Below are 25091 nucleotides of genomic sequence, written 5' to 3'. Positions count from 1 at the left end.
GTGGGAGCCAAATAAAGAAAAAGGAAAACCAAGAAAGTGCAGCATCCCCTTTACTGAGGATATTAAAGAAGAGGGTAGATAGAAACATCAGATTTGTTACTATTATTAGGTACAGCAAATCCTTCCCAGTGCAAGGAGTTACATTAGATAACTGTCAGGTTCCTTCTAGGTTTATAATCCTATGTAATAATCTTTTTCTCTTCTTCTGAAAGTCTTGCTGCCCACTTGTTTTCTAATCTTTTTGCCTTTTAGGTCTATATTGATTTCTTCCAGCAAATATTTGTTCTATTATTCATTAACAGAAATTAGACTCATGAAATGGTACTTGTTTATTTCACCATTCTTTCCTGTTAAAGGAACCATCACACTTACAAAAGGGGGAACTCTGATGAGCCCTGGGGGGGAGGGGAGCTCTGGTGACCTGCAGGGGAGGGGGGTTCTGGTGACCTGTGAGGTGGGGGGGGGGCTCTGGCAACACCTGTGGGGGGGCTATGATGGCCCATGGAGGAGGGACGGGAGAGCTCTCGCAAGCCATGGGAGAAGGGAGAAGCTCTGGAGACCTGTGGGGAGGGAAGGGGGCAGCTTTCGCAACCCATGGGGAGAAAGGGGACAGATGGGGGTTGGCAAGTGAAGCAAGCAGGGGCAGCAGAGCTAATATATAAATGCCATTAGAAATTAGAATCTACAAAGAGAAGTGGCAATACTCATTCACTCTCCTTCCAGGCCATCTCCAGGCAAACAAGAGGTGGATGTGGAACTGTCCATGCTGGTCCCACCCTTGATGAAGGGCCACATATATGTGTATGTGTGGATATTTCACATAGTATGCTCCATGTATGAAGGTCAGGGCACAGTCAGCAGGTAAAGCCATCAGGTGCAGTCCCAGTCCTCTTGCCTCCATGTGTTCACTGCATATATGAAGAAAGGCTAAAAGGGTCTATAGTGAAGCTCACTGGGGGTGAAATTCTAGAGCTGTACAATACAGAAGGCTCTGCTCTAGGTGCTTACATACCTAACCACTCAAGAGGTCAGAACCTGGAACAGGGGTCACCAGCAGGGTGAATGCATACATTTGATTTGGACAGACATGTTTCTAGGGGCATCAAGGAAGCCATGGTGTCAGCGAGACGTGCTGGTGCCCACAGACAGTGGCTGACAACAATTTAAAATTACTTATACAATAAAATATATTAAAATGCAAAGAATAAAATAATAAAAACACATAAAATACACACTATGATGTAAGAGGCCAGCCAGTAATTACAAAGATATAAATTCACACTTGCACTTTTTGTCCACAGATTTTCACCTTCCCTTTGAATACTTTCACAGAAACTCTTAAATGTATTTCTTCATGATAAATGTCCACACCCTGATCTAGCAGGGACAATATTTCTCAAACTTTTTCAACATTCCCTTCCCCTCCTAAATTTTCTTTTTGCTTCCTTCCTTAATCCAGTCCTATCATCTATTCCACAGGTTGGGATACCCTTCACCAACCTGTTGTCCTCCAGTTGTTTTGGACCACAACTCCCATCAGCCCCAGCCAGCACAGCCATGGGAGCTATAGTCCAAAACATCTGGAAGTGCGCTCAACATGTTGTGTGTGTGCATGTAGCTTAGTGCTGCACTGCAGGAGAGTACCTGCGGACTGATCCAAGACTGGCATTAAGACAGGAGTAAATCAGGCCATCTCTGACCCTCTTGTGAACTACAGACAGCAGCAGCTTTCTTCCCAAATCTGGTTGTGCTCATGGGCCAATGCAGAAGCACTCAGTGTCAGTCACCTACACAAATCTCAAATGCATCAGTGAGAGTTCTCTGCCATGAGACATTCAGTCTACCTGAATCTTGGCTGGCAATATCCTTTCCTAGATCTTTGCACCCCCTTCACCTGTCCTGCACTCCAGAAAGGGGGCTGTTCCACTGTTTGGAGCCACTAAGTGGAGATGGAGAGGAAGATGGCATGACCGTGTTGAATCAGGCTTACGCACCCAAGTTGGATGAGAAATTCCTGATTTAGCTACTGGAACTGCAGACAAATTGGCCTTTCAGAATATCAGTGATGGTGCTTTGAGCTGTTTAGCAAGGGAGTTGGAAGTGAGGGAACTAAATCTAATTCCTTACTCCCATTTTCAACTAATTAACCCTCTCACTGATCTTCTGAAAGAGCTATGATAGTGCTAATCAGCTGACTGAGAGGGGAGGTAGTGCATTGGATTTAGTCCTTGGGTTCCTTCCTCTGAAAGATGAAAGCCTTAAGATTTCAAGGAAGAGAAAAAGGAAAAGGACTTGTTAGTGTTTTCTTAGTGGCTACTAGACAGAACACTGAAGGAAGCTCCTTCTTTGTGACCATACCTGTCCTCAGAGTTCTTGTTTCATTCAGTATACTGACTGTCAGGCTGTTACATGCCAATTTAAACAGTGCTACTGTCAAAAGTGGCTGCTCAGATTGACAAGGATTGTTTAGGAGAAACAGAAGCTTTGCCAAAATAACTGTCAACAATAAGGTAAAAATGAACACAATTTTGATTTATATCCATATTAAAAAAAAACCTTGAATCTCCTTTCCTTAGAAGAGAAAAAAATGAATTAGATGAATTCACGGTTTTTAATATTGCTCATATAAGATCTGCCTTTAGCAACAGAGATGGTGTTGTTTATTAAATTTATATCCCACCCTTCCTCCCAAACGAGCCCAGAGCAGGAAACATAGCAATAACAATTTAGCAAAAGCAAAAAGAAAAGCATTCTGAAAAACAGTTAAAAGCATTCTAAAAATACAGTTAGTTTTAAAACATTCTAAAACAGAGCTACAGTTTAAAAACATTCTTTCATCCAGTGATCTCCAGATTCCTTTTTATTAACTGACAAACTAATTTGGTGAATTGTTATAATTATTGTTCGTTTGAGAAGTTGTGAGCCAGTTTGGGCACAATTTTGTGAATTGTAAAATAAACATATGGTGATGATCATTTGGAAAATATGGAATGGGTTTCCATAAATATATATCAGGATGTGGAATTTATGAGCCTTCACCAGGTGCTGTTGGACTCAAACTCTCATCAGTTCCAGCTGGCAAGGCCAATGTCAGGGATGGTGGGAGTTGTAGGTCAGCAACATCTGGAGAGTCACAGGTTCCCTATCCTTGATATATATGTATTATAAATAACATAAGCCTAAAGTTGGCTAGGACTTATTTTCAAGTAACTTGCGCTGCTTCACATATATTAACATGCTTGACATTCATATGGTGTTTTTGAGCCTTGGCCTCTCACTTGTGGGGTGCCACAGGGCTCCATCCTCTCCCCGATGCTATTTAACATCTATATAAAGCCACTGGGGACTATCATCAGGAGATTTGGGCTGCAGTGTCACCAATATGCAGATGACATGCAGCTCTATCTCTCATTTAAATCTTCACCGAGGTTGGCTGTAGAAAACCTATCCAAGTGCCTGGAATCAGTGAGTGGCTGGATGGGAAGGAATAAGCTGAAGCTGAACCCTGACAAAACCGAGGTACTGTTCATGGGAGACAAGGGAGGGTTAGGGGATTTGGACCTGGTGCTCAATGGGGTACAATTGCCCCTGAAAGACCAGGTCCACAGTCTGAGGGTCATTCTTGACTCCCAACTGTCCATGAAAGCTCAGGTTTTGGCTGTGAGCTGGGCAGCTCTGTATCAGCTCCATCTGATACAGAGGCTACGCCCCTACCTTCCCCATCATCTGCTCCCATCGGTGGTACATGCCCTGGCCTCCTCTCGCCTAGACTACTGTAATGCGCTCTACGTGGGGCTACCCTTGAAAACGGTCCGTAAGCTGCAAATGTACAGAACGCGGCTGCGCACCTGATTAAAGGCACCCGCCGGCGAGATCACATAACTCCAGTGCTAAAAGAGTTGCACTGGTTACCAGTTGCTTACCAGGCCCAATTCAAGGTGTTGGTTTTGACCTTTAAATCCCTATATGGTTTTGGCCCAGTCTATCTAAAGGAGCACCTCCAGCATCATCAGCTATGCCGCCCAACAAGATCAGCCTCAAAAGACCTTCTCTCCATCCCATCAGTCAAAACAGCCAAACTGGTGAGGACTAGAGAGAGGGCTTTTTCAGTTGTGGCCCCCACCCTGTGGAACTCCCTCCCAAATGATCTCCGCCATGCCCCTTCCATGATGGGTTTCCGCCAGGCCTTGAAGACCTGGCTCTTCAGGCAGGCTTTTGGAGTTGGCTAGATTTTATCTTCATTGTTTTTAGATTTTTAATGTCTAGGTATTGTATGCCTATTTTGTACGTTGCCCAGAGTGGCTGAACAGCCAGCCAGATGGGCGACTAATAAATTCAATAAATAAAATAAATAAATAATAAATAATAAACAAAGCACATAATATACATTATCTCGAGAGGAACTTAACGGTGGCACCCACCGCACCGGAAGAGCTGCAAGACTACGAGAACTGGGAGCTAGTGCTGCAGCATCAGAAGGTCTGTGGGCCAGACCAGTTGGTCAGCCTGCCAGTTGCCGCTACCCTGTTTTCACTTTACCGGCGGTGGCGGTGGCAGCAGAGGTGTCCTGGGCCAGGGCATGCAGACAGAGACTCCCAGCATTAAGCTGGACTACTCTTGGCCTGAGCCGTAGACTATCGCCATTTCGGACTGGTGTACCGCCCCTTGAAATAGCTGTACGTTCAGGCGAGATGGAATGCCTTTCCTGGATATTTTTTCTTAATGTTATTTGCTATTTAATTTCATTTTTTGTACAATGTATTGCTTTATTGATGTATTGCCTTGTTGATGTATTTTTATATTTGTGTTTACTTTTTCTGTAAGCCGCCTTGAGGGCCATTTGGCCGAAGGCGGGGTATAAATAAGCATTCACATAACATAACATCTCATCAATCCTTACAAAAGCCATGAAAGATAGGTCAGTGATATTATAATTACACACACACACACAACACACCAATTGCAATGGGCTTGATGCTGACACAGGAATTGCTTACCTAGGGCCATCTCATGCTCGAGGGACTTTGTGGATTACAACTCACACTCTTAGCCATCCTTCCAAACTAGTTATCTATGATAATGATGCTTAGCACTGCTAACTAAAAATACTTCCACTGGGCAGAGGGCTCCATTCAGCCAGTGGAAAACCCATCAGAGGACTCAGTTCAGTGCTATGTGCTCTGCTGAATTGAGAATGCAACCTGTTGTTTTTTTATCATTAATTTTTATTCAAATTTTCAAAAACTAAACAAAACAAAAATAACAAATTAATAACTAATACAATAAAAACTATTGACTTCTGATTTGTCGTAGATCAGCTATAGGTCTATGATATATAACAAACCTGTCTCTTAATAAAATTATACAATCACCTTCCTCCAGTGGTTATCTTAATTAGTATCAAATCTCATTAACATCATGTCATTTTATTCTTTCCACAAAAAGTCAAAGAGAAGTTTCCAATCCTTGAGATATATATCCATCAATTTTTCTCCAAATAGACATGTCTATTGATCCATCTCTTCAAGTCTACTAAGTCCAGTAATTTCAATAGCTCTTCTCCCATTCTCCTATTATCAGTGTTGATTCCATCTTCCATCTTCCATCTTTGCACACCCAATGATCTCGCTGTCATAGTCATATAATAAGAGTCTGATAGGAATTTCCTTAATCACAAATATTTCCTTGCCATCAATTCTGAATGTATTACTGAAATGTTGTTGTAAAGTTGTATCTCTGTTCCTCTTTTTTACAGAATGCACTAGCACATCTCTTGAGAGTTTTTCCATTGTCACATATCTGGAATTAATTCTGTAAACTTTCTCTATTTCAAGTTCCATCAAATCCTTCCAATCCAGGAATTTTTTCAAGCCGTTGATATCTTTATCTCTAATCTCTTCATCAATGCCTTCAGGGACAGCGCTAAATTCCAAACAGTAATATTTGTCTTTAGGATCCATCACAGCCATAAAATCCAAATCTTTTTCCAGGTCCATATTTGATAAATCTATTCCAATCTCCAGGGCTTGAACCTTCCCTTTGATTTTTCTTTCATCTTCTTTTTCTTGTCCAATTATATCTCTGGTCTCATCTACCTCCTTTCTCATAGAATCCTGAATTTCTTTCAGCTCCTGTCTCATTTTGCCAAGTTCAATTTTCATCTCTTGTCTGTTCTGTCCCAGCTCTTGTTTCGTTAGCTTAATGTCATTATTTTCTGAAACATATTTAGAGAGAGATCCCCTTCCTGTACATTCAGGGTCTCAGCCACCTTCTTGATTGTCATTCTTAAAACCAAAAGAACAAAACCCCTTCAATTTCCAATATAGTCACTATTCTCAAGCAAAAAACAGTTTATTTCTTATTCCAGTCACAAATGGGTTAATCTTCCAAGCCTGATGACATCACCCTCTAGACAGCACGAACTGCCTTATCTCTTATGTGTCCAAAAGTGCAAAACAAGTTTGGTTCACAGTGTCCAAATAATTAGTGGCAAAAAGAATAAGCAGATTCGTCAAAAAAAGGAAAAAAGTAGACCAGAAAAAATAGTCCCAGACATATAATATCAAATGTCATATAAATCAATTTTTTCTCTTCAAATCAGATGCCTCTCATCCATTTATATCTTTATAATGCTCAATTCCATGCCAGCTTTTTGCAATAAAAACAAAGATAGGCTATTTTGATTTTCTTCCTCCTTAATTCCGTGTATAAAAGAGAAAGTTATAACTCACCCAGTTATTTCTTAAACAAAACTGCTAATTCTTAAACAAATCTCTTTTGCTGTAACGATAACAAAATGATAAGAATAGACAGGAGGATGCTTGCCTGTTAGTTTCCGTTTTTCTTTGGAAAAAAAAAACGTCTCGCTTAATCAGTTAGAGCTTGTTTGTAATCCCTGGCTCCGTCCGACGCTGCTGGATGCCTTCCTTCATCGGCGATCCCAATGAATTCCAGTCCAACAAACAAAACGAAGCTTTCTGTGGATATTCTCTGCGTTTCTCCCTTGCCTGGGAGAAATTTTTTTCCAGTCAAAAAAAACTTCTGACTGGAATTAAAACTGAAAAAGCTTCCTCTGAGACGGGAGCTCGTCCCAGAGGCAGCACAGGCGGAACGATCCTCCTGGGAAGTCAAGAATGCAACCTGTTCACAAGGGGGTGTATTCAACTAAGTCCTACTCAGAGTAGACCCATTTAAGTTAATGAACTTAAAAGTTAATTGACTACCACTCAGTGTCATCATATCAAAGAGCTGGAACCCTTTGACTATCTGAGAGCATCAGTGTGGAAATATGGACACACAACTAGTTTGCTTTAACTGTACTTCACCCAGAGCCTGTTAATTTTGTCTACATTAACATGACTAGTGTGCTTCTGTAGCACAGTGGGGTCATCACTTAGCGGTCGCAAAAGACAATTGAATTTTGGAACATGGAATATATGGACATTCCTGGACAATACAAATAGTGAACGTCCTGAACGCAGGACTGCCATCATTGCAAGGGAGTTGAGACATTTTAATATTGACATAGCAGCACTCCAAGAAACTCGAAGAGTAGGAGAAGGACAACTGAAGGAAGAAAAAGGAGGTTATACCTTCTTCTGGAAAGGACTGCCTGAACAAGAATGACGAATACATGGAGTAGGCTTTGCTATTAAAAATAATCTTGTGAAGCTCTTGTCAGAAGTTCCTATTGGCATTAATGAATGACTCTCAACTCTCTGGTTAAAACTTGCCAAAAACCAGCAGGCAACTATTCTAAGTGCTTATGCACCAACATTAGATGCTGATGAAGACATCAAGGAAAATGTTTTATACCCAGGTGGACTCCATCTTATCAGAGATACCTAATGAGGATAAAATTATCCTCGTGGGTGATTTCAATGCAAGAGTTGGGTGTGATTTCGATTTATGGCCAGAAACCATTGGGAAAGAAGGAATTGACAATACCTACCTGAATGGCATTCTACTTCTGACTAAATGTGCAGAGCATAATCTTGTTATTACAAATACACTCTTTCATCAGAAAAATAAATTTAAAACATCATGGAAGCACCCTCGGTCAAAACACTGGCATCTCCTGGATTATGTAATTGTCCGTGCCAGAGATCGTCATGATGTACTCCTCACTAGGGCCATGACGAGTGCTGATGACTGCTGGACAGATCACTGATTAATCCGATCCACTTTGGCCATTAATATTGTTCCTCAACGTAGGCTCCAAGGAAGAAAACCAAGGCGTAATATGAACATCCACGCCCTTCAAGATCCTATTAAGCGAGCCTGCTTTCAAACAACTCTCAAGAAACATCTACCAACGGAACTCCCTGAAAATGTCAAGGAACACTGGATTAAACTGAAGACTTCCATTATTGCAGCATGTGAACAAACTATTGGATACCAAACTAAGAAACATCAGGATTGGTTTGATGAAAATGAATAGTGAGATTGAACATATTGACAACAAAAGGAAAGCCTTCCAGATATGGCTGAAAGACATTAATTGTGCTGCTTAGAAAAAAATCTATGCCAGTGCAAAGGCTGAGGTCCAAAGAAGAACTAGAGAATTTAAGAACACCTGGTGGATAAAGAAAGCTCAAGAAATCCAGCACTTTGCAGATGCTCATGATGCACAGGGCTTTTTTAATGCCACAAAGGCCATCTATGGACCAACAAATTATGGTACAAATCCCTTACGTTCAATGGATGGTACCAAACTTCTTAAGGATAAAGAGTCTATTGCACTGCACTGGAAAGAGCATTACCACGACCTCCTTAATCGTAACTCTATCGTGGCTGATGAGGTCTTCTGGCAAATTCCACAACAACAAACTAGAGATGAGCTTGCAGTATCCCCTAATTTGGGTGAAGTCAGTAAAGCCATCAAATCAAATGAAAAACAACAAAGCTAGTGGACCTGATGGGATTCCTGCTGAAGTCTTTAAAGAAGGTGGTCCTGAACAACTTCATAAGCTCATCAAAAAAATCTAGATAAGGGAGGAGATCCCGGAAGACTTTAGGGATGCCATAATTATCACCCTTTTTAAGAAGGGTGATAGAACAGATTGCAGGAACTATCGAGGTATCTCTCTTCTTGCTACCACAGGTAAAATCCTTTTAAGGATCCTCATAAATTGCCTCCTGCCGATCTCAGAGGATGTCATCCCCGAATCTCAAAATGGTTTCCGCCCTTCCAGGGGGACAGTGGACATGATCTTCACTGCACGACAGCGTCAAGAATAAATTTGTGAATATTTTGCAACTCCTTTATGACAACATGACAACAACAATTTTGGACAACAATGTCTTTTAGAGCGATCCATTTAGAGTCGGATCAGGCGTCAAACAGGGATGCGTCATTGCTCCTACCTTATTTGCTATCTTCACTGCTATGATTCTACACCTTATTGAGGGGAAACTTCCTACTGGCGTGGAAATCATATATTGAACAGATGGAAAGCTTTTTAATCTCAGTAGGCTGAAAGCAAAAAGTAAGGTAATGTCAACCTCTGTCGTAGAATTTCAATATGCCGATGACAATGTAGTCTCTGCGCATTCAGAGAAAGATATTCAAATTATCCTAAATGTCTTTGCAGAAGCATATGGAAAGCTTGGGCTCTCATTTAATATTAAAAAAACCAAAGTGCTTCATTAACAGGTGCAAACCAATCCCTCTGTAGCACCATTCATCCAGCTTAATGGTGTGATGGTGGAGAACATTGATCACTTCCCCTATCTTGGCAGCCATCTCTCTGTAAAAGCTGACATCGATGCTGAAATTCAACATCGTCTGAGCTCTGTGGGTGCCGCATTCTCCCGAATGAAGCATAGAGTTTTCGAGGATTGGGATATTCGCAGAGAGACCAAAATGCTTATTTACAAAGCTATTGTACTACTGACCTTACTGTATGCCTGTGAAACATGGACCATCTATAAACACCACTCCCAACTTCTTGAAAGTTTCCACCAATGCTGCCTCCAGAAAATTCTGCAAATTACTTGGGAAGTCAGACGGACTAATGTTAGCGTTTTGGAAGAAGCAAAGACTACCAGTGTTGAAACAATGATCCTTCAACATCAACATTGCTGGACTGGCCATGTTGTTCAAATGCCTGATCACTGTCTTCCAAAGCAGCTACTTTACTCCCAACTTAAGGATGGAAAACAGAACATTAGTGGACAGCAAAAGAGGTTTAAAGATGTTCTTAAAGCGAATCTAAAAAAATGTAACATGAACATCGACAACTGGGAAGTCTTGGCCCATGAACGTCCTGAATGGAGGTCAGCTATTATCAAAGGTGCTGTGGACTTTGAAGAAGCATGAATACAGGGAGAACAGAACAAACGAGCTAAGGGGAAGCCACGTCAAACAAATCCTTATGACAACCATTTTCCATCTGGAAATCTATGTCCTCACTGTGGGAGGCTGTGTGGATCCAGAATTGGCCTCCACGGTCACTTACGGACCCACTGCTAAAGACCTTATCTTGGAAGACAATCTTACTCGGCCATGAGTGATCACCAATGAATGAATGTAGCATGGCTAGTTTTTTATATGATGTCTTGCTAATATGGTTTTGCTGCACAAACATAGGAAGTTACTTCCAGGCCCAAGTCTAAATCAAATACTTGCAAACAAACAAAAGGAGATGGGAGATGTGTTTTCTTTAAAACACAATCAGCAGCAAATTGAGAAACTGAAAAGAAAAATGTATGAACTTTCCAAATTCTGCAGTCAGATTTTAAATTTAAGTGTGACTGCTTTTCTAAAAAATGGAAATGTAAGTAATGTGGAATGCACTACAGAAAGTTTATACCGAATTACTTAATCAAAGAGCTTATCTGGCAAAGGAGATAAACTTCTTTCAAATAGTAGAGGGAATGGAGCATCCTTTGGAAAACAAGTCATTAAGGGAAACTTAACTGATTGTGTACAAACACAGCATATTGCTAGGAGCAAAGCTGGCTTCCAGTGCAGCCAAACATAGAACCAAAGCAGAAGACACCACAGAATGGAGAGCATATCAGATGAGGTGTTTCAAATGTGATTTGGAAAGTATGATTGTTTCTGTCCAGATTTTATTTTGTTTTTTTCTAAAAAAAAAAAAAAAGTTCTCCACTGGTTATAAGGTTGAACACAATAACTCACTATACCGTATATGGAGTCATTGGTCAATGTAACTTAGTGCTGTCTACTCTGCCAGTAGACACACTGATGAAATTGCTGAAATGTTCCTTTGCATTAAAAAAACAACAATAAAGGGTTTCTGAGCTCTGGGTGGCTGCGGTTGTGGGGAAGCTGAACAAGGAAAACATGGAGGAGTAAGTTTTCATCACAATGTCACACAGATGCCCCATAATAAGTTGGGAAAGTGTGGCCATCCACCAGAAAATTCCCAGCGTAGAAGTAGAAGCCACCCTAAATGCTTATTTTCTGTATAGTTTGCAGAAAGTTACACATTTGTCTCAAGAGTACAAGATCACTCTGTCATATACATTTTATAGCAAAAAGTCACCTTGTGGTGAATGCTCTACTTTGAAAGTAGTTATGTGAAATCAGCATATGTGATAGTGTTCCCTCCCCTACAGGTAAATGCCTTTCATGGACAGAGGAGGGTCATTTCCAGCAACACAGATAAGCTCCTTCTCCATAAAGGCATATATTTTTGGGACTCCCAATTTTCCAAATTTTATTTTTTAAAAGATCATTTTGTAACTAATGAGGGTGGCTTCCCTTTCATGAATAAATATGATAGCATTGACTAATAAAGATGAAAGAGTAAAATCGTGTGAAGTTTTCACTTGGTGAATGAACAGTCCCACATATTGATGAGGCTTTACTGCTTCCTTATATATTGGTTTTTCCATGTTAAATATTTAAATAGTAAATTATGCTAAAAAGTACTGGGTTAAAAAAAATTACATTCCTTTTATATTGGATGTAAGATGTTTATACACAAAGAAACATAAGCATTAATATGATACAAAGGGATTCAGACTTTCAAGGGAATGCCTGTGGGCTTAAGGGGAAGATGGGGTACACACACAAGCTATGCCCCCAGTATCCCCAAGCATGTCACCTCCTTTCCTGACCTTTGCATGTTCAGCATGAAGTTCTGACGGGTACGGGAGTCTAACAATATTCAGTTGAACACAGAATCCGCTCCACAACTGAAAACCCTGCACAGAGTTCCTGATCAAAGGGAGGATTCTAACCATGTTCAGTTGTCAGATGGTGAACATACACACACCTTACGGAGTTTGAACCCTCACATGTCATTCTGAATGCTTAAAGAGGATTTTAGTATATTGATGATGTTGATCAGTTTGCCATTTGGTATTTAACAGTGTAATCCCACATCATCAGGTTAGTAAATGCCTGGCATTGGGGAAATGCAGTTTCTCAGGCGTAGTAGTTACAATGGCATGGTGATATAGTTCTGCTGTCATCAGTTTAAGACAGCACAATTACCATTCTGTCATAACTATGGCTCATCATGACCACAGAATGTCTCCCTTGCGATATGAAAAAAATGTGCACTGGCTTAACAAACTCCCCTTAGTTAACAGATATTGACAGTGTTTCCCACTGGGAGGATACAGGGTATCTATGCAGGTGAATTCCCATCATACCCTTGGAAAGGATAGAGTAACCTCCAGGGCTCCCTCCTCACAAAGAAACAGGCCTTGTAGGGCAGGAAATGGAAACTTGTGGCCTCCAGGTGTTGTTAGACTCCTAAATCCCATCAGCCCCAGCCACCATTACCAACTGTTGGGAGTGATGGGAGTCCAGTAGCACCTGGAGGGCCACAGGTTCCCCATCCCCGTTGTAACGGCTGCCCTTGGCATTTCCTACAGCAAACAAAATTTTGCAGGCGGCACATTTTCTATATGCCTGCCTTCCATAACAGCAAATTCCAAAAGAGCCAGCATAAGCCATGTGATGAGGAGGAGGAGGAGGAACCAGCCACACATATAAAGTCAGAGCACCCTAGTGAGGGACCCTGCTCCACGAGCTAGAGGGAGCCCCAGCTGACGAAGCGTCAAGGCGAGTTAAGCAGCAGAGCGAGTTCGGCAGCAGGGCGAGGAGGCCAGGGCCCCCCACTCTGCCCTTCTGTTCCCTGACCTCAACTAAACCGCAGTCTCCAACCCATTGACGTAATAAACCTTAAACAAAACTATGCAGGTAAGAAGCCAGCAGGGGTGTGGGGGCTTTCCAGTGTTTTGCACCGCCTGCAGCATGTACGACTATCTGCCTGTTGGACAGAAGTCGTGGGTGTGCTCTCGGTGCAATGAGCTCCTGGCTCTCCGGGAATGACTTCATTTCCTTGAGGCCAAGGTGGCGGACCTGGAAAAGCTGAGAGAGGCAGAGAGGTGTGTGGAGGAGGCCTTCAGGGACGTTATAGCTGTGTCCCACTCCAACGATGATAGCTCTCCTGCTATCATGGACAACGATGGTCTCGGGGAAGGAGAGCATCCAGCTGAGGAAGAGGGAAACGATCCCTTAGAAGGGACCCATTCCTTGGGGGATGAGCAGCTATCCTCTCGCGCCGAGGATATATCTCCAGGGGGTGGAGGGATCCTTGTAGTGGGTGATTCGATCATTAGGAACATAGACAGTGGGGTGTGTGATGGGCGTGTAGACCGCAAGGTGTTTTGCCTGCCTGGTGCGAAGGTTGCGGATATCGCCCGTCGTTTAGATAGTTTGGTAGACAGTGCTGGGAAGGAGTCAGTGGTCGTGGTGCACGTTGGCACCAACGACATGGGGAAATGCAGCCGTGAGGTCCTGGAAGCAAAATTTAGGTTGCTAGGTAGGATGCTGAAAGCCAGGACCTCCAAGGTGGCTTTCTCTGAAATGCTACCAGTTCCATGCGCAGGACCAGCCAGACAGGCCCAGCTTCGCAGTCTCAATGCGTGGATGAGACGATGGTGTCGGGTGGAAGGGTTCGGATTTGTTAGGCACTGGGGAACATTCTGGGACAAGCCGGGCCTGTACAAAAGGGACGGGCTCCACTTGAACCAGAATGGAACCAGACTGCTGGCACTTAAAATTAAAAAGGTGGCAGAGCAGCTTTTAAACTGACTGAGGGGGAAAACCCGACAGGAGCTGAGAAAGGTCCGGTTCAGAATAAACCTCCCCCCTGGGATAAAGACCAAAGAAATGATGAAATTTTAAAAGGGGTAGGCCTAGAAGTAGGCATTGTGAGAGCAGGGGCACAGGATATAAATTCAGAAGAGCAAAATTACCACAGGCCTAACCACAAGTGCCAAAGACACTTGAAGAGAGACACTGCTTACAAGTGCCTGTACGCTAATGCTAGGAGCCTGCAAACCAAGATGGGAGAACTGGAGTGCTTGGTCTTAGAGAAGAGCATTGATATAGTGAGCATAACGGAGACCTGGTGGAATGGAGAAAACCAGTGGGATACGGTTATCCCTGGATATAAACTATATCGGAAGGACAGGGAAGGACGTATTGGTGACGGAGTCGCTCTATACGTGAAAGAAGGCATTGAATCCAGCAAGCTCGAAACCCCAAAAGAGGCAGACTCCTCCACAGAATCGTTGTGGGTGGTGATACCGTGCCCCAGGAGGGACTTAATACTGGGAACGATCTATCGTCCCCCTGATCAAAATGCTCAGGGAGACCTTGAGATGAGATATGAAATTGAGGAAGCATCCAAACTAGGAAATGTGGTAGTAATGGGTGACTTCAACTACCCGGACATAGACTGGCTGCATATGTGTTCCAGTCATGACAAAGAAGCAAAGTTTCTAGATATTCTAAATGACTATTCCCTAGATCAGTTGGTCATGGAACCGACCAGAGGGACGGCAACCCTGGACTTAATCCTCAGTGGGGACCGGGACCTGGTGCGAGATGTAAGTGTTGTTGAACCGACTGGGAGCAGTGACCACAGTGCTATTAAATTAAACATACATGTAACTGGCCAATTGCCAAGAAAATCCAACACGGTCACATCTGACTTCAAAAGAGGAAACTTCACAAAAATGAGGGGATTGGTAAAAAGAAAGCTGAAAAACAAAGTCCAGAGGGTCACATCACTCGAAAATGCTTGGAAGTTATTTAAAAACACTATATTAGAAGCTCAACTGGAGTACATACCGCAGATCACAAAAGGTACCGCCAGGGCCAAGAAGATGCCAGCATGGTTAACGAGCAAAGTCAAGGAAGCTCTTAGAGGCAAAAAGTCTTCCTTCAGAAAATGGAAGTCTTGTCCGAATGAAGAAAATAAAAAAGAACACAAACTCTGGCAAAAGAAATGCAAGAAGACAATAAGGGATGCTAAAAAAGAATTTGAGGAGCACATTGCTAAGAACATAAAAACCAACAACAAAAAATTCTATAAATACATTCAAAGCAGGAGACCATCTAGGGAGACAATTGGACCCTTGGATGATAAGGGAGTCAAAGGTGTACTAAAGAATGATAAGGAGATTGCAGAGAAGCTAAATGAATTCTTTGCATCTGTCTTCACAGTGGAAGATATAGGGCAGATCCCTGAACCTGAACTAACATTTGCAGGAAGGGATTCTGAGGAACTAAGACAAATAGTGGTAACGAGAGAGGAAGTTCTAAGCTTAATGGACAATATAAAAACTGACAAATCACCGGGCCCAGATGGCATCCACCCGAGAGTTCTCAAAGAACTCAAAGGTGAAATTGCTGATCTGCTAACTAAAATATGTAACTTGTCCCTCGGGTCCTCCTCCGTGCCTGAGGACTGGAAAGTGGCAAATGTAACGCCAATCTTCAAAAAGGGATCCAGAGGGGATCCCGGAAATTACAGGCCAGTTAGCTTAACTTCTGTCCCTGGAAAACTGGTAGAAAGTATTATTAAAGCTAGATTAACTAAGCACATAGAAGAACAAGCCTTGCTGAAGCAGAGCCAGCATGGCTTCTGCAAGGGAAAGTCCTGTCTCAGTAACCTATTAGAATTCTTTGAGAGTGTCAACAAGCATATAGATAGAGGTGATCCAGTGGACATAGTGTACTTAGACTTTCAAAAAGCGTTTGACAAGGTACCTCACCAAAGGCTTCTGAGGAAGCTTAGCAGTCATGGAATAAGAGGAGAGGTCCTCTTGTGGATAAGGAATTGGTTAAGAAGCAGAAAGCAGAGAGTAGGAATAAACGGACAGTTCTCCCAATGGAGGGCTGTAGAAAGTGGAGTCCCTCAAGGATCGGTATTGGGACCTGTACTTTTCAACTTGTTCATTAATGACCTAGAATTAGGAGTGAGCAGTGAAGTGGCCAAGTTTGCTGACGACACTAAATTGTTCAGGGTTGTTAAAACAAAAAGGGATTGCGAAGAGCTCCAAAAAGACCTCTCCAAACTGAGTGAATGGGCAGAAAAATGGCAAATGCAATTCAATATAAACAAGTGTAAAATTATGCATATTGGAGCAAAAAATCTTAATTTCACATATACGCTCATGGGGTCTGAACTGGCGGTGACCGGCCAGGAGAGAGACCTCGGGGTTGTAGTGGACAGCACGATGAAAATGTCGACCCAGTGTGCGGCAGCTGTGAAAAAGGCAAATTCCATGCTAGCAATAATTAGGAAAGGTATTGAAAATAAAACAGCCGATATCATAATGCCGTTGTATAAATCTATGGTGCGGCCGCATTTGGAATACTGTGTACAGTTCTGGCCGCCTCATCTCAAAAAGGATATTCTAGAGTTGGAAAAGGTTCAGAAGAGGGCAACCAGAATGATCAAGGGGATGGAGCGACTCCCTTACGAGGAAAGGTTGCAGCATTTGGGGCTTTTTAGTTTAGAGAAAAGGCGGGTCAGAGGAGACATGATAGAAGTGTATAAAATTATGCATGGCATTGAGAAAGTGGATAGAGAAAAGTTCTTCTCCCTCTCTCATAATACTAGAACTCGTGGACATTCAAAGAAGCTGAATGTTGGAAGATTCAGGACAGACAAAAGGAAGTACTTCTTTACTCAGCGCATAGTTAAACTATGGAATTTGCTCCCACAAGATGCAGTAATGGCCACCAGCTTGGATGGCTTTAAAAGAAGATTAGACAAATTCATGGAGGACAGGGCTATCAATGGCTACTAGCCATGATGGCTGTGCTGTGCCACCCTAGTCAGAGGCAGCATGCTTCTGAAAACCAGTTGCCGGAAGCCTCAGGAGGGGAGAGTGTTCTTGCACTCGGGTCCTGCTTGCGGGCTTCCCCCAGGCACCTGGTTGGCCACTGTGAGAACAGGATGCTGGACTAGATGGGCCACTGGCCTGATCCAGCAGGCTCTTCTTATGTTCTTATGTTCTTATGATGAAGAAGTGCTAAATAAAACGTTGTCTAGGGTAGCTGTGAACAGAAATAAATGACTGCATTTGACTCATGAAAGACCACAGGGCACACAAAAAATGAAAGCTACCATGCTTTGTCTTGCTTCTGTGAAATTAGCTCAGTACCTGCTGAAAAAAACATCATTAATTGCAATGTAATTAAATATAATTAATAAGACACTCCAGGAGGGTGTGCTGCATAGAGATAATGTCAGCCCTTGGGTGTGACCTATGGTCTGATGTTATCACAGTGAACCTTTTGTCTTGCACTCCTGCTGAGTTACAGAAAAGGTGTGTGTTTCATTGAAAAGGTACTTTGTTAACTTTTAAATGTAGCTTTAGTCCACGTACTGCAACATAAAGGATCAGATCGCACAGGCATGCATTGCACTGACTGCCAGACACTTGATGTCTGGACAGTGAAAAGGCATTGGGTTGTATACAATGGTGATTTTGTCTTATTGGAAAGGGCTTCCATTACTGCATATCAGGGCACCTGATTTTCACCAATCCTCCCCCCAACCTATTTCAGTCCTCTATGCTATATACCGTTCTGTTCCAGAAGGTCCCTCAACAGGAACAGCTTGTGATGGGGACTGGGGGCTTTAGCAGATAGGGTGGTGGGCAAAAATTGGGTGTCCTGATTTGCATGAGCAAAAGTGCTTTCCACAAAAGCAAAGCCATTGTTAGATACAGCCTGTTCAGTTTGAGATGATGTGAGGTCATATGCATCATCTCTCTGTGGTGGCTCATTCACACATGAAGATTACCCCATGATGCTGCACTCATCAAGTGATGAATATGGTATATGCACATGTATAAATGCAGAAAACAACTGTTTTCAGCATGAAATATCAGGGCTCATCCAAACAGAGCGGGATAATCCACGTTTTCCATATCCAGTTCATCATCTGACAGTCCTCGCTTTTCCTGTTTGTTCGCTCTTTCCCAATAAAAAAACCCGCTTTTTTTGCACCCACACACGCAGCGAGAGGACCCATACTTCTTCTCGCTGTTTCCCAGTTCCGCCCATAACACTCCCCCCTATCAGCCAATTGGTCCGCAAAAATATGACGTATGCTTCTCTCCCCCTTTGCAACAAAGCACAACAAGGCGCATGTGCTTGAACGTACGAGCGCGAAAGTTTGGATTTCCTGATGGTTTGGTAGTAGTGGCTGTAATGGAGTTCCTTGTCACTCATCACTCTGGAGCAGCACCAGCCGGTGGAGTGTCTCCAGGTGCCCCTGACCATCCAGGGGATTGTGGACAGTGCAAGGGATCAGCGCTTGTAATCGCCAGGCGAATCCCCCGTAACCCTTGGGCTCATTCACTGCAGGGTTCAGCCCCGGACCGTTATGTGGCTCGGTGGCAGGAATGCTGCCCCTGAGGGAAGCAAACAGCCCTCCCCCGCGGGTGGCCGCTCTTGGCTCAGGCAGGGAATGCAGGCAAACAGCCCTGCGTGCTGCTGTGTCAATCTGCGCTGAAGCGACCAGCACAGGCTTTGCGGTGTTCTCTCTGATAAAAGAAGCATCCAAACCACTTATATGCCTATAATTCCTGTATTTTTGTTTGTTTGTATTTGCGATATTTCGCAAACTGACTGTATGCTTTTCTACCTTTAACGTTTCTGGAGATACACATGATTGCAATTCCACTTATTTCTCCAGAACAGCAAGTAACGATGTGTTATGTCTAGGAAGGTAGACCACCAGTCTCTATGGTTGCGGGTGGCTGAGACGCTCTAACAAACCACTTATATGCCAATCATTCCTGTGGGTTTTTTGCTTGTATTTGCCATATTTTGCAAAAGTGACTGTATGCTTTTCAGCTCAGCTGGGCTGCAGAGAACCTGCAGGCTGTGGTTGAAATTGATAATTTATTTATTTATTTATTTTATTTAATTTCTATACCGCCCAAAGCCAAAAGGCTCTCTGGACGGTGTACATAAGAGTAAAACAGCAACATAAAATACAAAAACATAGAAATAAATAGCAAACTCAACAGAACAAATAATTAAATAGCATTAAAATACAATAAAATACAATTAAAGTGTAGTTAAAACAAGCAAAGACTCACATACATACACACACCAATCTCATTCACACCACACAGCATACATCCGGCGACAATGTCCCACGCCGAAGACTCTCCTCGCACAGTGCAGCGGCAATGATGAAATAAGCTGGGACCTGGTCCTGCAGGGCGTGGCAGCTGTTAATAGCAGCAGTCCAGCAGGAAGGGTGGTGGTGGTGACAGCCAGGGGAAGCAGCACAGCAGCAGCAGATGACGAGGGGCTCTCCCTCCCTGGCAGCGCAATGTTCCTCTTCCTGCAGGCAGGAGGTCTCCCAGGTCTCTCAGCCAGCCAGCCTATATATCCCTCCAAGGAGGGACAGGTGGAAAAGGTTAGCCACAGCTGGCTGAGTACCTGGGACCTGGTCCTGCAGGGCGTGGCAGCTGTTAATAGCAGCAGTCCAGCAGGAAGACTCAAAGAGAGTAGCCTTGCAGGCAGGAAAGCGAAATTGACTAAGGGTGGGGTGTCTGTAATCCAAGAGGAAAGCCTCTATTTCTCTTCTCCCCCCCTCCCTTAACTCTGGATGCCTGGAAGCAAAGACCAATATGTTCAAGAAGGGGATTTGATGCGGGGGTGAGGGGTGGGAGGTGGAGGTTAGGCAAAGATAAATATTTTCTCCCTTGAAAAAGTTTACAAACAACCACAATTGCAGATCTCACCCTGAGCGGCTGCCCAGTTTGCAGGCTGGCTAAAAATTAACTGCTGTTGCTGCTTCTGTGCAAATGCGCTTTTTTGCATCTGCACAGTAGAAGTTGCAGGGGGGGCCCCAACACCACACCATTGCTCTGATAGGTTCCTTTTTCCCGGGCTTTCCCTGGACATTCGCACACATGCGCAACAGTGGAAACACGTGATTGGCTGAAAATGAGGGAAGGGATATGGGGAACCGTTCAAGAACCACCCATCAAACGCCCACAGCTGTAAAGTCCGCGGTATTGCATCCGAGCACCTGAAGGTACAGCGGATGATTCCTGGTTTAAAAAGCAAATCGCATGATTTGTGGTATTGCAGGAGTGGATTTAACCGTGCAAAAATGCGCAAAAGCGCACGGCGTCATACGGACGACCGAAAAATAATGAAAACACAAAGCGATCATGTCACACATTTTACAGTCATCTGGATAAGCCTTCAATCATTACAATTGCTAGGATGAAACTGCAAAGAAATAAAAATAAGAATATTGCCAAACAATAATGTTAAAACAAGATAGAATAGTTTTAAACAAGCATTTTATATACCTGGTAATACTGGCTCTCAATTTGTTTCTGGACCCAATTCAAAGAGCTGGTTTTAACCTTTAAAGTCCTAAATGACTTGGGACCAGGTTACTTGAAAGACCGCTTTCTTCCATATGTATCTATCCAAAACATAAGGTCATTTTGGAGGCCCTGCCCCAAGTGCCCCTGCTGAACGAAGGGATGTGGGTAACAACTGGGGAGAGGGCCTTTTCAGTAGTGGCACCCCAGTTATGGAACAGCCTTCCCACGGAGGTTCTCTGGCACCATCTTTGTGGTCTTTTTGGCAACAGGTGAAGAACTTTTTGTTCACCCAGGCCTTTCAAATAACTTGTATAGTCTTGGCTCCTTGATTTTCACATCTGTGTTTTAGCTTTGGGGGAGGGGGGTTGTTTTGTTTATGTTGCTTTTGATTATATAGTTTTATGTTTTATTTTATATTTGTTTCCATGATTATTATAAACTGCCCAGAGTTATGGATGACATACAAATGCTATAAATAAATGAACATAAGAACATAAGAACATAAGAAGAGCACGCTGGATCAGGCCAGTGCCCCATGTAGTCCAGCATCCTGTTCTCACAGTGGCCAACCAGGTGCCTGGGGGATGCCCGCAAGCAGGACCCGAGTGCAAGAACACTCTCCCCTCCTGAGGCTTCTGGCAACTGGTTTTCAGAAACATACTACCTCTGACTAGGGTCTTTGGTGTAGTCCAAGTTGACTTCATCGTCACGGACTACCCACTGAAGGTTTTCACTCAAAGCACATTTCTGTGGAGGTAGGCTCCACTGAAATAATTTTCTTCAAAGCAGTAGCAGTGCTTAGTGCATTGAATTAGGTCCTGGGACAAAACAAGGATGAAGCCACACATAACATTTTAAGAACCGTGGGGTTTTTTTCAAAGTATTTTTTTGCTGCATTCACACATGTTTTTGCAGAAAACCTTGCTCACCCCTCCTCCAATCGTATGAGGAAGAGATTAAAAAGAAGTTTGTGTCTTAGAAGTAAAAGCCAAAAGTGGACAAAACGTGCAGAGGTGCTATCAGCCCTTATTTTTTGTTTCAACATACAGACAGGAATCTGACACACAACACAAAAGGAATGTTTTTGTTTTGCTTTTAAAGAAGCATTTTTTAAAAAAAGGACTGTGATGGATTACATTCCTTTTATCCATCCAGGCTGCCTGCCAAAATGATTTTAATATAATATTTATTCATCCATACAAGCATAATAATTGATATTTGCAATTCAATAATGCTACTTAACTTTTTTTTATTTATTTCTGATCTTCCTTCCCTCCCTTCCTTCAGATCGACAGCCTCATGCCAGCATATCCACTGCTCTAACGACCCTTGCAAGCATTAAAGGCCAATATTAATCGTGAATCTAATTTCTTCAAGTTTTCTTTTTTCTATAATTAATTTTTTTTTTAGAAGAAAGGTCAAATATTTCGTTGGGAGCATTAAACTAGTATTTATATATATGTTCTCATTATAGTGTTTTGGAAAGATGTTGTCCCAAATGAAGACGGTTTTTGCACAGCAAATATCTCAGGATGGTTCTTTTGGGGAAATTGATGGTTGGAAGATGCTTGCTTAAATGAACATCAATGCCTGCTAGTTATTAGATACTAGTTATTAGATACTCAGCTATGGGCGGTTTATAAATGAAATGAAATAAATAAATAAATAAAATCTGCTTGGGATGGGGCTAGAGAGAAACTGTTTAATGCTTGGACAGGCCTGCATACTTTCTTGCCCGCACTTTCCTGCCTTCTGCCTCCAGCCCTCAGCCCCTTCTTATTAGAATAGTAAAAAGATGCTAGAATAGTATTCCCTCAAACTTCTACTTACTGAGAAGTCTGACAGACTTGCTGCTCAGTCTGACTGTTGAAAGAGAGGGGGGGAACCTGTGCAGGCCCCGAAGTGCCCAAACATCCACAGAATTAAAATGCATATTTGATTGGTCAAGATAATTAGGCTCAATGCACCTGACTGGTAGGCAGATCATTCAGAACTGCAGTCCCGCCCCAAGTTGCTTAATGGATCCTGAGGGACTTCCCTGTTTGGATAGTCAGGGTTGGCATGGCTTCATCACTCAACTGACCTCTGTCCAGATGAATCACTGCAGCATACCAGGATGGAGAAGGGCACGGCAGTGAGGTCAGTGCAATGCAAATGCAAGGGCTGGACTGACTCCAATGGCATGTTTGCACCATGCTGAGATCCTCATCACTGCACTCATCCCAGTATGCTATGACGACTCAGCTGGATGGAGGTCAGGTGAGCATTGCAGCTCTTCCATGCCATCCTCTGCTGCTCCTAGTGCTACCGATCAGGGAACAGAAGGATATAACAGGAGAAATGGAAGAGCAAAGGAGTCCTCCAACCCTACTTAACCTTTTCCAATCTATATGTAAGAGATTTTGCTTTTTAAAAACACCCATCTCCCCCCTCAGAGACGGAGTGGGAACTGCTTTTCATAGTAATGTTTTGTGACTGATTGTGCTGTGCGATGAAAGTCACCACAGGAGACAGACAGAAACGGTGCCAGGGAGTCTCTCAGACTTCTGAGCGAGTGGATGTTTAAGGATATAAATGTAGGGGGCAGGAGAGAGGTTGAGATATGATTCTGGGGGTGATTTTGATCATTGGGGGGGATAGACAGGCACCTGCACTGGCTGAGAGTAGACTGAGGTTTATTTTTTATTTCTTTTATTATTACATCTATATCCCACCTTTCCTCCTAGGAGCTCATGGTGGCGTATGGTTCTCCTCCTTCCCCACTTTTGGTAGAGGCTGGTAGAGCAATGCCCTATTTTCCCTAATGGATCAGCCTCTCTACAGCTGCTTAAAAGGCAGGAAACATCTTGATGCTCAAGGGTGCAGAGGCCGAAGAATAGTGGGGGGTTTGTATCAGGACCTAAAGAATTGTTAATCCACCTGTAAATGTAAAAGTAGACGCTCTGGCCAGGACCTTTTGTGACTCGCAATTCAGAGCTAATGCTGGATGCTCTGGTTGCTCCTTCTAGTACTGTCTCTTCCAATCCTAGCAACCAGGGCTTGTTCACACAGGAACCGAAGGCACTCTTTCCACAAATCTGCAGCTGCATCCATATTGCTGCCAGGAACATATAAAAAACTTCAAATTATTTGGTTGGGCTTTGTACATGTTTACACACAAGCAACACATGCCTTTGAGTAGTCAATGTATGTTATGTAAACATATCAAGAAGCCCAGTCGTGTGGGCAGAAGCTTTCATTTATTCCTTGAAGTGATGTGGAATAATCACGTGTGTCACAGTCCAGAGTGAACTTTTTGAGGAGGGGGAAAGCATATTGTGCAATCCTGAACTCAAAACCTAAGCTCTGCCTTCCTTCAGTGCTACCTAGATACTTCCATCATCTACAGCTGTCTCTCCGAAGATGGTTCTGCTGTTTTTCCACATTTTTATTCTTCCATTAGAAAAAGCTATAGTCTGTCAGCCATTTAGGGATAGGAGAATGGAGTTGTGCTTGGTAAGGAGGATTGCTCAGTCCACTGACACAGAAACAGCTATAATTTAGAACTTAGAAATTCCTTTATCAGTGAACTACTAATATGTCACTAACAATTCTGAAAGCTCCACAGAATTAATTACACAACAGAGTGCCCCTATTTGTAGGAGAATTCATTTTGCTAAAATAAATTCAGTTGACAGAGTACTCTAGCAGTTCTGGGGGCTCTGCTAGCTGGTAAGTCAACCCTGTAAATATTGTGAACAGTTGGGTGTTGTTGTTTTGCCTTTAAAGTTCTAGAAAATACCATGCACGGTATTCATTTATATTGCATCATTTAGCACAACATAAACCTCCTTTCACCTTTCTCCTTCATTGCAACATCTGTCTGCGACTGTAAGCAGGATGAAAAAATGACTAATTGCATTTTTATTGCCAGAAAAATTCAGCTTTCTTTTCTTTCTCTCTTCAAGCTCATACCATTCGCCCATGTAGACCTGGCTTTGAAATGGGCAAAGCCAATGCTAAAAACAAAACTAGATGGTCCTCCCAACCCTCTCTTCCACAGATTTATTTATTTATTTATTGCATTTGTATACCGCCCCATAGCCGAAGCTCTCTGGGAGGTTTACAACAATTTTACAACAGATTTAAGGTATGCGTCTGCATTTGTGACATCCAGAGCGTGGAAAAGTTAATTTTTGGAACTACAACTCCCATCAGCCCAATCCAGTGGCCATGCTGGCTGGGGCTGATGGGAGCTGTAGTTCAAAAAAGTAACTTTTCCAAGCTCTGGTGACATCATCACATCATGTATTACCAGCCCCATGTGATTAGCTGCCACTAACAGAGGTGAGGAAATATGGAGATGCATCATGGGTAAATGTGCCTAAGTGTTATGAGGAGAGGAGGGAAATTAAATATGGGGCAATTGTCATGGGGAACTACTAATTCCACTCCAGAAA

This window comes from Rhineura floridana, chromosome 9, assembly GCF_030035675.1.
Source record: "Rhineura floridana isolate rRhiFlo1 chromosome 9, rRhiFlo1.hap2, whole genome shotgun sequence".
In the NCBI taxonomy this organism is placed as follows: Eukaryota; Metazoa; Chordata; class Lepidosauria; order Squamata; family Rhineuridae; genus Rhineura; species Rhineura floridana.
The sequence above is the reverse complement of the archived record's forward strand: the minus strand, read 5'-3'. Positions refer to the sequence as shown.